The 16,636-nt window shown below is 37.0% G+C and overlaps 2 non-coding genes across 2 annotated transcripts; both read right to left on the bottom strand.

Moving 5' to 3' along the window:
* Positions 1 to 8,260: 8,260 nt before the first annotated feature.
* trnas-acu (transfer RNA serine (anticodon ACU)) lies at positions 8,261 to 8,342 on the bottom strand. Its single transcript has one exon. It is a non-coding gene; the product is annotated as a tRNA-Ser (tRNA).
* Positions 8,343 to 8,485: 143 nt separating this feature from the next.
* Positions 8,486 to 8,567, bottom strand: trnas-gcu (transfer RNA serine (anticodon GCU)). The gene has a single exon. It is a non-coding gene; the product is annotated as a tRNA-Ser (tRNA).
* Positions 8,568 to 16,636: the final 8,069 nt, after the last annotated feature.

Here is a 16,636-nt window from a genome sequence, read left to right as displayed (position 1 = left end):
AGGGGGTTGGGGGTTCAACAATCTACAATGATGTGGTATGTACTGCATGTAGCTGGGATGATAGAGGATGATCTCTGCTGCACTCTTTATTCTCTTCATTTTCATTCCAAAGTATGCAGCTACATGTTTGAAATCCCAGAAGCTCTCTTAGTGACTGCAGCCTGAAATCATTAGTAGTTTACACCAAGTTGAGTTTTATTAACTTCATCACCTTACAGCAGTATAGTTCCAGCATACTGATACATCCATCATATATAAAACCATGCTTAACTGAAGAGACAAGATCTCGTTGATATGACAACAGCAGCTACCTTAAAGTAATGTATGTCTATTGAACTACACATATTCAAAGTGAAGTTGTGAATACTTGATCCCAGAGGGCAATTTCCTAAAAGAAGAGAGATGCTGGAAGTCAGTTGATAAAATTAACTTTATACATAAAAGAAAGAGATGAGAAGAAGTGACCAATGAATTTGAATGCAGTCTTCAGCAGTGGAACTATTGGAACTACAATAGTACAGCAGTGAAACTACTCCAATAATAAAGTTGATAAAGTTAATTTAATAAAGTTTCTCTAATTGCCGTGGGTACTATATTTATACCCTGTCTTGCTTGTGACAAAGATGACAATTCCCAGCCTTGTGACTTATGGAAAAGAAGTTCTTTAATTCTGTACAGAAAAAGAGAGATTGACTTGCACACACCCAAGTGAAAATTATATACAAAGATAGTCAAAGCACACACCAGTGTCTCCTGTTATTTTCCACAACCTCAGCTTGCTCATCATCTCATTCTCACTCATCATCCTCTGCTCCCAAAACTGTCCTTGATCATTCTCACAGCACATATCCTGCTCTTTAGCTGCACAACTCTTTCACAAAAAATGACCTTTGCTAACTGACTTCTGCAATACCATATAATCTAAATCTAAATCTAAGATGTTTTCAAGCCTAACTGTTATACTAAACATTCATTGGTCATTCCTCTCCCATTTCCCATTCAAGAGATTATAGATTACATGGTAGTAGCAATTTCAAGTGCCTGTCACTCAAAAAGTTTATTCATCTTACTTTCATCCTCCTTCTAATTTATGTCCCTACACTCCCCACGCTCCATCTCTTTAAATTAAATATGTACAGTCTACACCTGCTCTACTTGTTGTGAGTTGGTGCTATATAAATAAAGATTGTTTGATTGATTGATTGATTGATTGATTGATTAGACTTTACCAGTAGAGAGCAACTAATGAAGCAGCCAGACAGATATACAGGACGACATCAGCTGATCATAGATATAGTACTGATGTAGCAGGTACTCAGCAGTCTGAGCAGCTGGCTTCATGTTTGTGGTCAGGTTGTACTGTTGTGTGGAGCAGAGCAGACACTCAAGGTGAGGAAACAGAGGTATAATAGGCTGGTAAATATGAGACTGGTGCTGTAGCTTGGGCTGGAGGCTGCGGTCATGACAGAAGCAGGCAGCTGTTTTCAGAGACAAAACACAAATACGCCTCTGTATACTACCTGCTCAGCATTAAACAGCAAACAGACACAGTTAGCTGGTGAACATACACTCAAAAAATAATTAGTTAGATTGACTTAATCCAGTTATGTCAACAATTTCCACCAAACTGAGTAGTGTAAAATATAATTTGATTATATATTAAGATTGCACTAAAATGCACTCAATTCAAGAAAAATTCAAGAAAATGCTGCTTAAGTGCGTTGAGTAATGTTTCATTATACTGACTGAACTCATTTGTGTAAATGTAACTAAACTGTTGGACCTCCATTGTTCAACTGTATTTGGTAAGACCAACTAAACCATTGCTAGTAGTTCAAACTAGTTTCCATTGTTATAATGGTAATAATTTTAGGATTATGTTTTTCACACATTGTAGTCACATCAATTCAAATCACGCTACTTTGGTTCTGTGAAAAAGTTCCATTTATTACTGATGAAACATATAATGGCATCATAGATAACCAGCCTGGTCAGCTGGCTGAGTTTAAAACAATGGAGACCTATGAAGACTGATTTGTTTTTCACCTTATCAATCAACCATTGCCAACATCTTATCTTAGTCTTCTTCACAATGTACACCAGAGTAAACAAACAGAAAATGGAGCCCAATTCACTTTTTACACAGTGAGCTACCTCAGTTGGCTACCTCTGACCTTCAGAGTAGTGGAACATTTAGCAGCTAAAGAGCCAGGTATTTCCCTTAGGAGATGAGGAGTTGGTAGAGAGTAAAGACAGAGGTAAAAGAGAATGACAGAAACATGGCTCCAAATGAAAGCTAATGTTGCTCTGTAACTGCTACATGTGATAATAAACAGCTGTTTGCTAACGAGTTCAATATACATTTTAAAGGTGTTGACATGTCTACTTGTTTTTACCAAAAATGAGCCTTTACAGATATAAGATAAACAAGTGGTTTTTATAGTAGATTAGCATATGTATTATATATGTATATATATATATATATATATATTCTTTTTTTTAAAATACAGCTCTGAGGGATTGGTATCAGTCTCAAAAGTGATGGTGTGTATCAGTGAAGCTACACACAAACATCCATCTCATTCTTATTAATGGTCATTAATTAAAAAACAAAACAAAAACAAACATATATTAACATGAATCATTGTGTTTAGATCATTTGTTCTCATGGTCCCTCCATTTGAAGAGGAGGTGTTGATCTTAAATGATGAGGGAGTAATAATATCCTAGATTGTCTTAAATAGAAACCAATGAGGACACAGCTGTTAGCATCAAATGCATTTAGTTGTCAAATATACCCTTAAATCCTCATTATTTGTGTTGAAAGCTAGGGTCAGACATTGGTATTTGAGAATAAAAGGAGAGGAAATAAGATTCATGATTTTAGGGAGACATACTGTATTATAATGCAAAACAGCATGTGCAACATTAAGATCTAAAATGTCAAGGCTGTCATAATGTCATGCTGCACAAGCGTATCTCTCACCCAAATGCCAGACTGAGACCTTGCATACAGATACAAAGCATCAACAGCTAAATATGCTATTAGCTTCCTCATGAGCGGGAACTGCTTCAGCAAAAGAAAACAAATGTGGAAAAAAAATGAGAGTGGGTGTGTGTATGATTGCTATCAGTGTACACTGTGTACGCTGTGTGTTAGTGTAGAGGAGTGTCAGTGAGCATGGCAGGTGAGGTGTGTAGTGGTGTCACCTCCGTCAGAATGCTCAATGAAATGGTAATAGATAATAAAGGAGTTCCTGTCTCCAGCTGCAGAGCTAGCAGCAGTGGCCTGCTGTTATTAATGATTCATCCCCCGGGGCCCTCGGGTGTACATCCTACACTGAGCCTGGAGCACTTGAGATTAGAGCCAGAGGAGATCACCTTCACCTAACTGTCACCTCACACTGACATTATTCTGTTTGCTTTGAAAAAAAGGGAGAAAGAGAGAGAGAGAGAGAGTGAAAAAAAAGAAATATGAAGCAATGTGGAGCTGGTGGAGCATTGTGCCATCAATAAATCATTGCTACATTGTCGGCACACTAACATGAAAAGGGGCTTATTTTCACTGTGTGGTCATTCCCCATAATAAAAAATACATTTATTTAACAACCAATGATAAAAAAAAATGACACAAAATGTGTTTTTTCTCCTCAACATTAAATGAATGAGAAATTGTTTATTTATAATGCAAGGGTGCACAGTTTCTAAGGGTGCACTGTCACAAGTGCTGCAACTAACTGTTCTCATTACTGATCATGTTGCTGTCTAATTGCTTGATTAATCAATGAGTTGTTTGGTCCATAAATGTCAGTATGTGCTGGGTCAATTTAGACCTGGTCTAAGAATCTCCTCATAAAAAGTGTTTATACCAAATGTTGAAGCACAGATGTGTTTAGAAAGCATCAATAGTTGATCTGACTGATCAATAAATGTGATTAAACCTTGATTCATGTTTCAGAGAGCAGAGAGAGTGTATTTTTTTAGCTCCTATTTGACCTAAGACATGAAAATATAACATAGCAATAATGATGTAAATGTATTTAATGTAAAGGTAAAATGAGCAGAACTTTATGGAAGTGTGGGGTTTATTGTAGAACCATTAGAGCCATCAGTCTTCACTGCTACATCATAAAAACTACTATCTTATTATACTGAGATAATTTGACCCAGAACAGCCTCAATGGACAAACATTTGTAGCATCTATACAAAAGTAGAACATTATTTTCATTTGTGTGCATTTTGGGCCACGAGTCATCAAATTTCAGAGTAAAAGACATTTGGGGTGTTTTTACAGCTGTTACATGTTAGTATGTAAGGGTTAACAAATGACTCAATGCAATCAATTGATTATCACTATAGTTCATGATTGATTTAATAGTTGGAAACTAATCAGTGATAAAGCATGTAAAACACTAGAGACTTAGTGTTTTGTTTTTCATGTATTTAGGATGTTTCATTATGTATCAGAACATTATGACATTTGCTTGATATTATGATGTGTGGCTTGAAGTAAGTCAGTATTTTTGGCATGCTTGAAATATCTGCTTTTACCACAGATATCATGTTTCAGCATCTAACTTCAGGTCAAAGTGATCCCTCTTTATGTCTGTCACAGTACAGCGCTGCTCTGATGGATTCAAGTTTTTTACTAATTGTTTCATTTCCTCTTCATATTCTTACTGACACTGATAAATGTGTCTGCTGGTTTCTGACAGCAGCAGTCTCAAATTCTTATTATTATTCTTGGGAACATTTTTCTTAATGAATCTTTCCTACAAACGTTACCGAACAGGTTGCCTTACATGACCTTTTCAGGAGCGTTGGTTATGTTCATGATGTTATCTCATGAACGTACACCTGAACAGTAGACATTCATCAAGTTGAAATGAGTGATTTACAACAAGCTTTTGCATGAGAGTTTGCTGAATTCAACATTAACAACTCATAGCAGCAGATCTCACAGGGAAAAAAAGAGAAATGTTAATAATAAGAATGCAAAAATGTTCTTGCATGAGGTTCAATGTTTCCATTAGTTGTGTATTTCACTGTGAACATCCATCTCAGGATTTTGGAGATCATTTTCATTTCTTTCTTTTATACAAATGTTGATATATAAGTGAACATAAGCCACTTTTACATATGCAGTCTATCCCTTTCTCACATTTCAGGGAAAATGCCGGTATAGCTGTGATGTGAATTAACCAATAATATTGCAGGGAAAAGCACATCAAAGTTTATGTGTGTCATTCTAGGGGCGAGCCAACCAATCACAAAGCTTTGCTGATGCTGAAGAGTTGGGTTTAGAACCTGCTCTATGTGTAAAGTGCCTTGAGATAACTTTGTTGTGATTTGGTGCTATACAAATAAAGATTGATTGATTGATTGATTGATTGATGACATATTTGAATACATAAACTTTTTGCCATGCCCCCCTGTATTTGCCCATATGGGCTTCAAGTGGGTTCAGACTGGGTTTCAGGTGGGGCCCACCTGGGTCTGAAATATATGGGGCATATACAATTCGTCCTGTTTATGCCCATGCCTGCTTAGCCCACTTACATCTCTTATGGGCTCATACAGTCAACCCACGTGGCTGGGCTTCACATGTGGGTCCTATGTTACTGAAACCATGTGGGACCGACAAAATTTGCCCAGTTGTGGAGTTAGGGGCCAAAATGAGTCACTTTAGGAGATTACAATACTGCTGACAATCTAGGTCAGTACTATAGGCTTTGAAGAAGGCATGAAGTGCTTGGTAAAGACCATCCCATTGTCAGTACCTACATAGCCCCTATTTAACACACATGGACATGCTGGCTGGGTAGCGGTGCCTGAAAAGGTTATTGCAGTAATTTACTGGTAAGTATGTGTGAAAGAGGGTGCTGTTGGTCTGCTGGCTAATAATTCACCCATCCATCCATCTATCTACATCATTTATCTTGATCAGGATTGTGGTGGCAAAAGAGCAGCTAGAAACTTCAGGACCAGTTCTTCACATGGCCCTGTGCCTGAGCTGCCAGGTCATCAGGTCTATGTAATTTAATCTATTTAATTATTGTTTGACTTATAGCATTAATGTTCCAGACAGAGCTCCAGACAGACAAAGGTTTGGATGTATTTGCTACCATGAGAGGATGTAGTAATTAAAGGATGAGCTCAGGATAATATATGTGTAAAAAAAATGAGCTCATTGTTATCTTGAGTATGATTACATGATTAAGATCTGAATTACAAGTAATTATTAAGTTGTGATCTTGAGATAACTTACAGCTTCTCTTGGCTCTTGTATAATTGTGTAGACAAACAGGTGAAGAAAAATCCAATTAGCCAATGATGACAAGCTGTGCGTTATTCTAGGATGTCCTATAGTTTATATGTACAGTACATCTGCTCCCTTGTATTGTAAATGTCAAATAAGCCAAACCAAAAAATTCTGAACCAAATAATTGAACTTGCTTAAAAAGCCTAAATCACAATCTCAATAAAACACCATATCAACTAGTTTGGCATGATCTTACATTATAACTTTTTATAGTAAATAAAGCTAATGGAATACAATTGTTCTAAATATTACATTAATTTGGAAAATCATGTCAGTTAATTTAAGTCTACTTAAATACACTGTGGGGTAAAACATTTAATATTTGTCATTCTTTTGTGGTTACACCATTTGACATCCAGTCTTACTTTTGGTGAGAAATGGTACAAATGCTATTACAAAGGACATAAAACCAACACAAATACTAAATGTACATTTTAACAAACCTGATGCTGCTTTTAAAACTATTTTAAGATATTTTTTTTATTTCTCATCTTGCCAACCCTTATTTATCACTGACCCGTATATGTTGTAGCAGAAATATGAAATTAAGTTAGGATGAAAAAAGTATTTACAGGTAATAAAATAGTCTACTTATCAACCAACCTACATCAGTGACTCTAGTACATGGAGGAATCTGGTGAAACTGGAAGCTCTGAGCAGTACAGCACATGGGCAGCAGATAAGCATGTATGGGTGGAGGGCAGCATGTCTTGTACAAGAGCTGGTATCAATATCAGTCTAGTTGAGTCAGGTTAAGTGTAATATACAGGTTTGTAGTACTGTACAATCTGAGCATCAAATGCATACACGTACAGTAAGCCCCAAGGGACAAATGTATCAATCAACACTTTCACTGCTTAAAGCTAAACTTTGTTTTGAGTGAATTTGTGACACAGTTTAAGGTTTTAATGCTTCTGTTTAAATGACAGTTAGTTTGGTAGAATGAGAGCTTTTTTTCATTGTCAGAGCAGCATATGTCTATGTCCTGGAGACAGTATGTACCACTTTCTGTGGTATGAATGGAACTTACAGAAATGTCAATGGCAAAAAGAATTATTGGTTGAATTTTTGTTAGCACCGGCTTTATGCAGTTTCAACACTCTTAACCCTAAGGTAGCAAAAAGTCTCAAGAATTTAATTTTGAATTTCCAATAAACAAATGACACCATCATATAGAGGATAGTTACCATCCATCATCCTGCTGCATCAGCATGCATTGTGTTTCATTGTGACATCTTAGCTTTGATAAGCATCGCTGGAAGGTAGGAAAAATGATTAACCATTATAACAATGCTTGTATTCATTCAGAAATGGTTGTGTAATAAATACAGCTTCAGTCAGAGAAACAGACCAAACTGAAATGACACACCTGTTTGTGTTGTGTCAAGGATGGATCAGTATTGTGGCCTCCTCTCATAACTGACTGTAAACCAGTGGTCTCCAACCCTGCTCCTGGAGAGCTACTGCCCTGCATGTTTTAGGTATCTCCCCACTCTAACACACCTGATTCTAATAATTAACGCATTACCAAACCCGTTGATGAACTTCAGCTGCTTGATAATGAGCTAATAATTAGAATCAAGTGTATTAGAGTGGGAAAATACCTAAGACATGCAGGGCAGGGTTGGAGACCACTGCTGTAAACCATGTGTCTGTTGTGAAGCAGCTTTTACTTTGACAGGTGAGGATAAAAAAAAGTGAACAGTGGAACACTTCTAACAAGCTATGATAGCTTCCTCAATTTAGGACTGTCTGTTCACTTATAGATATGTTAGGAAAGTCTTTCAACAAAGCATACGTTTGGTCAGTGGTGCTTGGATTGATCTGGCTTCTTTGACTGGATTGAATTGAATTTGCAGCTTTAAATCAAAGGCCTTAATGACGGGACCAATTAGCTCAATGACAAGAGAACACAGCTGACTAAACTTATGTTAATTCGACAAGGATGGGATTCGAACCCACGCGTGCAGAGCACAATGGATTAGTAGTCCATCGCCTTAACCACTCGGCCACCTCGTCCGTCGACAGCAGTGTTAACTCCATCCATTCATGTCTTTGGATGGACAATCTGTGAACCACAGTGAGGCAATTGACATAAGCGGAATCTACACCTTCATGATGGAGCCACTTAGTTCAGTAAGATGCAGACAAAGTAAATGCAGCGACGAGGATGGGATTCGAACCCACGCGTGCAGAGCACAATGGATTAGCAGTCCATCGCCTTAACCACTCGGCCACCTCGTCCGTTGATGGTAACTGAATGTCCATCGATTGATGTCTTTGTATGGACAATCTGTGCAACACAATGAGGTCATGAACAGAAAGGGAGGTCTATAGAAAGGCATGGCAATGGTGCCATTCAAAAGAATCAAGAGATTCAGCAGATCTAACAGATTGCTGAAGATAATTCCAAACAGTTGGGGCAACCTTTTTGTTTTCGGGTTAGATAAAGAGCTGAGATTTGAGGATGGAAGTGGTTGAAAAGAGGAGTGAGGAACTAGGAGGACAGAAATGTAGCAAGGGACATGGTCATTGAATGCCTTGAATGTAATCAGCAGGATCTTTTTAGCTGATTTAGAATTTTACAGGAAGTCAGTGGAATGAATCAAGAACAGGGATAATATGGGACTTTCAGTGGGTTCTGGTTAGAAGGTTCTGGTTGGACTAACTCCAAATGTTTAATCAGTTACAGAAGTCTAGCTGAGAGAAAATGAATGTGTGGATCAATTGTTCAGGACCAGAAGAGGATAATACAAGTCTTATTTTTGCCATATTTCTAAACTGAAGGAAACAGCTTTTAACATGATGGCCAAATGTTTTATATTAGTCAAAGATGATCCCGATATTCTTAGCAGTAGATGTAATGTTTGGGTTAAGTGGACCAATACATTGAGTAGCTACAGAAGCAAAGCGATCTGGACTAATTACTGTAAAATAACGAAGCACACTGGACTGGAATGGTCCTTTAAATGGTACAGTAGTTTTCAATTTCCTGGGCTACATGAGAAGAAAGCATTGAAGCTCCTCTCCTACAATGCAAGCAGCTTTTTATCACGGCTGCTGCTGAGATGCTGCTGGGCAGTGTTGCCAGGAGCTGCTTGTACTGTAACACCGAACACACACTGAGTTGTTTGTTTGGGAGGGATGGACTTTTTGACGATGTAAAGCCTTTGTTCAAATCCAATTATTGTAAGTGGATTTGTACACAAATGTTTTCCAAATGAATGCAGTGTAATGCCAAAAAACAAATAGTCATGCAAAGATTTTAAGACAGCTGCACAGTCAAAACTGAGTTTGTAACCTATTCAATCTATGCCAAACGTCTGCAGGTCATACTACAGCCATATGTTCACCAGGTTAAATGGACTGGCCACCAACTACAGGACACACTATGCATTATAGAGTGCAATAAGATACAATATATTTGCAAAACATAAACCACATTGTGATCTTTTACATCAGATCCAGTTTTCTTTCATATATTACTAATAACAAAAATGAGATTGTTATGTAACATATTTCATTGTGGAATGCAATGAAACCAAATACTTGATACCAAACTCCTTTGTACTGTAAAATCCCATAATCAGTTATACTTACCCTTACATTTGACCTGTTTGTATAGATGCTACAAATGTTTGCCCATTGAGGCTGTTCTGGGTCAAATATCTCTGTATCTATTGCCATGTGTTTTAGTGAAATGAATAGTTAATAGATTTAATAAGATGGTGAGGGTTTCTTTTTATGATGTAGCAGTGAAGTAGCCTAGGTAAAGGGTTGCTCTCATTCAAGCGAGATTCCACCTCGCTCAGAAAGTTAGCATGGCTACCAAGACAAAATCTTCACCTGAGATAGGGAACCAATCACAGAACAGGGAGGCGGGCTCAAGGCGATGACGACTGTAGAGCGACTCTGTTTACATCCAGCATGGCGGCCACGGAGGTGCAGCAACTGTTCAAAGCAGCAGTAGACTACCTCAATCTCATATGAGGCTGGCAGTGAAGACTGATGGCTCTAATGGTTCTACAATAAACCCCACACTTCCATAAAGTTCTGCTCATTTTACCTTTACATTAAATACATTTACATCATTATTGCTATGTTATATTTTCATGTCTTAGGTCAAATAGGAGCTAAAAAAATACACTCTCTCTGCTCTCTGAAACATGAATCAAGGTTTAATCACATTTATTGATCAGTCAGATCAACTATTGATGCTTTCTAAACACATCTGAGGTTCAACATTTGGTATAAACACTTTTTATGAGGAGATTCTTAGACTGGGTTGAAACTGACAAAGAACATACTGTGGGGTTGTAGAATATGAACAGTATGTAAGGGTTAGATGAACTTTTCTTGTAAGTAAGTGTTTTAAGATAAGTTTCTAGTTGTCTAGTTATCACCTTCAGAACTTATAATCACGAGTTCACTAATCTTCAATGGATCATTTATTTAACTCATCAAATGAAGTCATTTAGAAACATAGAATTAGTTCAGATTACAGTTAAGATTTTAGCTATCTGCTTTAAGGATTTTATTTTAGAATCCTTTCATTTCAGATACTATCTTAGAAGAAAAGAGCAAAATCACTTCCAACATGGAGACTGCACAGATAGTCCTAATTTTTGAAACACAAACACTCCTGTAATTACTGGTATGAGATGTGTAGCCTTGATCAAAGATGAGCTTTATTTAGCCTCTATTTAGATCATCACAAACATTTACTGTGACCAATTTGCAGCCTCTGTGCAGCAGGAAACACCTGTCTCCAAATTTCACAGTGGCATAATATTAGGAGCCAATCACATCTCTCCTTCGTCCAGCAGAGAGAAAAAAAAAGTGTTCTCTCGCTAATTGACTCAGGAAATAACGCTGCTTGATGGTATTGAAACATTCAGATGATGACTGCTCTTTGAAGCCGGAGCTTTTACCCCTTTTTGGAATTAAACGCAGTCACATGTGATTCTTGGCGAGAATCAGCCGGTACTTTGAAGTTGCCTTTATCAAATCGAACATGAAAAGACAATTAGCATAATCTGATTCCTTTTTTTTTCTGAGAAGCAACAGGATAAAAGCTGTAAGTCTCTCAAAGGAGAGCTGGAGCTGTGTGTCCACCTAATACACATTTACCTTTGATAACTCTGCTGCAAATGAACGTGATAATGCTGGGACAGAGGGGATCTTCATCTGGAGAAATTCATTAGCTGAGATGTGAGCTTTAGATGGCTAAGAGGCAATCTTTGAAACAAGCATCACAGGAAGCAAATACTCCAAATGAAAGACTGTGCTTGAAGTCAGAAAGCAGCACATGTATTAAGAGTAACATATTACATTATTGTGATGTTAAATGAATTGATCCTTCAAGTAGAAAAAACAGAAATGATAAAAGAGACAAAAGAGATTGATTTTCAAACCTTAATACAAATTTTATTGACTTGCTTTGTGTTTTCAATTTAGCAACTATAATATTTGTAACATTATGCTGTTACATCATCAATGGGATGTAAATGAGCAGCTGTAGCAGAGTCAATATGAAGGCCCTGTCACTAATTATAATGTGTCTTATGTGTGGAAAGCAGAGGAAGAACAAACAACCCTCTTCTCGCTGCTAGACTTGAAATGTTGGCTGAAGACACCAAAACTGCAGTCAATGAAGTCCATGAAGGAAAACTGAGTAAACCCATTATAATCAGTGTATTTGATATCAACAGTATTGGAATGAAACTGAGTACATTTACTGTGCTTAATTTCAATTTGGAAGTTGTTTTTTTATGTTACTTAACACTTTTTCTCCACTATATTTCATTATTTACCCTGCATGTGAAAGTTACTAGTTAGTGTACAGATAAAGTTTAAGTTTATTTATTTGTATAGCACCCCAGCCAGCATGTCCATGTGGGCCCCACATGGGTTAAATGTGGGCTACATGGGCACTGAGTAGGCATGGGCTTGATCTGGGCAAATTTTGCGGATCCCATAGTCAGTAACATGGGAACCTCATGTGAAGCCCATGTGGGATTGGCTAAATGGGCCAGATTTAAAGACAGTGTAAAGTGAATTCAGACATTTTCTTCTAAACACATTAAATAGGTCATAAATGTATTTCTAAAAAAGGTGTAAAAAGCATTTCAACCATTTAGATTTGAACTGTGGAGCTAGGCTTCACAAACTGTGTTTCAAAATTTCTGTGTTCAGGATCGCGGCAGTGATTAGCATAAACCCGCCCCTGCTGCTGTAGAGATATAAATACATTCAGCGCACACTACTACTACTACAGTCTACAGTTAGCTGAGTTAGCCGCCCGAGCTAGTTGCTGATTTAGCAGCAGAAAGCTCTCAGACGTAGCGTCCATGTTTCATGTAGAGGTGGTGACTTTGATTGACAGGTGACACTTGGTAGGGGGCGGGGTTTCAGCGAACTTGGCGGGCACTCCCACAGCGTTTGGGAGCAGAGAAAGAGGCTGATTTTTACACAACTTTGAAGCCTAATTTCATATATTTGGTGATATTTTTAAACATTCAAATTTGGCAGGGTGGTTAACAACACACTTTTCTGTGGTATGTCAAACTCAGAACACATATTTATTCTTACTTTACACAGACTTTAATTGTGATCCCACTCAGACCCCATATGAGCAAACATATGAGGCCTTCATGGGTCTCACCCAGTTGCGCCCCACCTGAAAACCAGTCAGAACTCAATTGTATCCCATATGGGCAAACACAGATGTAGCCACCATGGAATCTGCAGACAAACTCACTTGGGACCCATATATACTTATATATATATACTAAATAATTAAGACAAAACATGAAGATACATTAAAAAAATCTATATAAGTATTCAAAGTACATTAAATAATGTAGGTGTTGTTGATGTTGGGGAAGTTAATTGAAGGTCAGTATGTTCATGTAGGTAACCTGGTTTTTAAGAGTTCTCACAGAGCTCGCCTCTTCATTTCTGCTGGTGAAGTGTTCCAGATTTCCAGTACACAAGTGAAAAGGTTGCATCCCCAATGATTTTATGGGTATGGTACTGTGAGAAGGTCACAGGCCTGGGCGAGTGGTTTTAGTAGCCAAAGTAGCTAAATAAAGACCTCCAGATGTTGTCTACCTGACCTGGTTGCATCTGATCTGTGTAGTTAGGCACATACAATGGGAGACTTGACGTGTAAAAACAGGCATGTAGTGAAATGTGAGCAGCCCTGTGTTTGGGTCATTTGTGTCCATGTGGTTTAGTCAGCCATGTTGTATAACAGCCCGGTTTGGACTAGCTTATGGAACTGAGTCAGAGATTTATAATTCAATTTTCAATGATAGTTTTACTTTTTGTCCTGATATACTGAGTTGTTTTGATGTGGGCATTGTTTTTTAGATTTAAATTGCACTTTTGTTCAGAACCTTGGGACCACGTTGGATAAGTTATGAGTCAAATTTAAATAAATAAACATATGAATAACTTGCACACATTATTTTAGCATGACATTTCTGCTTTTAATCAATTTTTAGAGAATATACTGTATTAGAGGATTATGGCAAAAATGTCTAAGTGGTGTAACCATAAAAACTTTATACCAAATAATTCAACTTGCTTAAAAACAGTAAATAGTCAATAAAACACCATATCAACTAGTTTGGCATGATCTTACATTATAACTTTTATATTAAATAAAGCTAATGGAATACTATTGTTCTAAATATTACATTTCATCTGGAGAATCATGGAGATCAGGAAACATTTACATGTTGTAAATGAAGTCATTATTAGTAGTATACTTAAATACACTGTAGGTTTAATATTTATCATTATGTTGTGGTTACACCATTTGACATTTTCAGGAGCATTCAGTCTTACTCTTGGTAAAAAAAGTGGTGCAAATCTTATCTTATCAAATTATATAAAACCAACAAAAATACTAAATGTATAATTTAACAAACCTGATGCTGCTTTTAAGACAATTTTTTAACATATATTTGAATTGCTCATCTTACCACTAAACTAAATATTCATTCAGTGTTCTGTGTGACTCATATAACAAATCACCTGTATGTTCCTCTTGCCAGGCCTTATGTGTCACTGACCTGTATACATATTGCTTTGTTGATTAAACTAGATGCTCATGTGTTGTGTCTGATGACTGAAAAACACAACTGACACACCCCCTCTGTGTAGAAACGCTGTATCATCAGAATGAATGCTCCAGAACATCAGTCAGGTTTGTCTCATCATGCCACACAGCAGATGATTTAACACTTTTAACTCCTTAGAGCTTACTCTCTTAACCCTTATACCACTGGGTTGTACACATTTGATCATATCTCACATGTGGTGTACACTACCATTCCAATTGTTATTATTTGTCTGTAAATTTGCTCCTAATAAATGTATTTGTGATTGTTTTCCGTCTGTTTTAATTCATGTTATTTTTAAAAATACCATCGTATTATGTAGTTAAAAGCACCCAATTCTGCTTTTGAGGTTTTAATAGATGGAACTATTCATTCTAACTATTATTAATCCATCTATTTATAGAATTCATGTTCACCATCTAAAGAATCACAAACACAGATTTCCTCATATCCCTAAACTTTCATTTTAATACTGTATGCAAATGAACTTTCCAAAAATAATAATAATCTGTTTTCTCTTTTAACAAATAATATTTATTGAGAGGAAATACATTTTGAAATTTGGTACAGTATGTAAGCTGTTTCATACAGAATGTTTAATATGTTGGTAGGATGAGGGTTAAAGCTTTAGATTTCAGTTTAGTAGATGCCTGTTCATAAATGTCAAGGGGCATAGAAACCAGCTTCCTGCTTTGTAAGCATCATATTATTTAATGGAATAAAGAGGACACTTAAATGCCTTTCTGTACTGCAGAGACCATGACTGGAATGTACTGTACAGAATTATACAAAGTTTGATAGCATTAATGGAGATGGCTGAGGAAAGAGCACTTGGAAGTTAAAGTACAAAGCCAGTTCCCAAGAGTAACATTAAAAACCAGTGATTGCTTTCTCTTCCCACATACTATTTTAGCCATAACCATATGTGATGAGGGCATTTACCATGTACATAGAATCCAGACAGTGATCAATAAAAGTAATTCCCACCTGACACCTATAATCAACCTTGAGACAAACCTGTACATTCAACACATATGTGTGCGCAAAGCAATTAAAGCAGCGTCTGTCAACAGGCAGGACTCACAGAGACCCAGGATTCTGCTTTCTCCATCAGTAGATATTTAAGACCCATTTCCTCTGTGCTCTCTCAGGTGTCTTCAGCCTTTTTAGCTTGATAATTATAAAATTCATCCTCCTGATGATAAAGGAGGAGATTAACATGCCTATAGAGCAGATGAGTAGTCTTCCTAAAAGCTTTTTCTTTGGTTTGAACTCACAATTACTCAATTTTGTATTACAGAGCATCTTGGAACAGGTATTACTTGACATATTATTGTGATTTACAATAACTGCAATCATCACCTGTGTTCTCAATGATGTGCAACAATGCCACAAGCACAAATTATACAGTACAAGTGTAAAACTCCATTCATTATTTCCACAGATGGCTCAGTGTTTGTGCTCTATTTGTGAGTTTGCTTTTTTCTTTCTCCTCTGGGTGCAAAGCCGGAGGAGGATGGAGGCTGAAGTGGAATATTTCACAGAGCCGTGGTAACGATTGGAGACCCATTATGTTTCATTTATATCAGGAGATAATCTTTGCGGTGTGTTTGGTTCATTTTAGTGCACAAACATGGAAGATTCATGATAACACTGTGTAATTTGAGTACAGTGCAAACATTGGAGAGAAATGTCCAGAGAGTATATTTCATGGTAATTTGCCCACACAAGATGTAGATATTTGTACAGCTCAGCTACAAGATGTTGCAACAACAAAGCCTCAAACCATCAAACACCATCAATATCCACAGAAACCATTTTCAGTCATTAGAAAGAAACCTGATGTGAACCAGTATTGGTGAAGAGGTGATGGTGGTCTGACAGTAGTGCTCATTTTCCTTTTTTTAGTGTGTGGGCAAGAATATTTAACTGCTGATGTGTTCGTTTAATATTTTATGGTCAATGGGGCTTCAGCTTTAGAGCCCCACTGTGTTTTGTAAATAATACAGAAATAAAATCACAAAAGAAATAAAATATATGTAACCCCACCAGCACAATGGATTAACCTCACATAAATATGGCTAATGTCCCAGCAGATATCCAACAATGTAAATCAAATAAATACTGTACATGAGTCAGTGATAAATAAGGGTTGGCAAGATGAGCAATTCAAACTATGTTAGA

Source organism: Scomber japonicus, chromosome 16 (genome assembly GCF_027409825.1).
Source record: "Scomber japonicus isolate fScoJap1 chromosome 16, fScoJap1.pri, whole genome shotgun sequence".
Taxonomy (NCBI): domain Eukaryota; kingdom Metazoa; phylum Chordata; class Actinopteri; order Scombriformes; family Scombridae; genus Scomber; species Scomber japonicus.
This window is presented reverse-complemented; position numbering and strand designations above follow the sequence as displayed.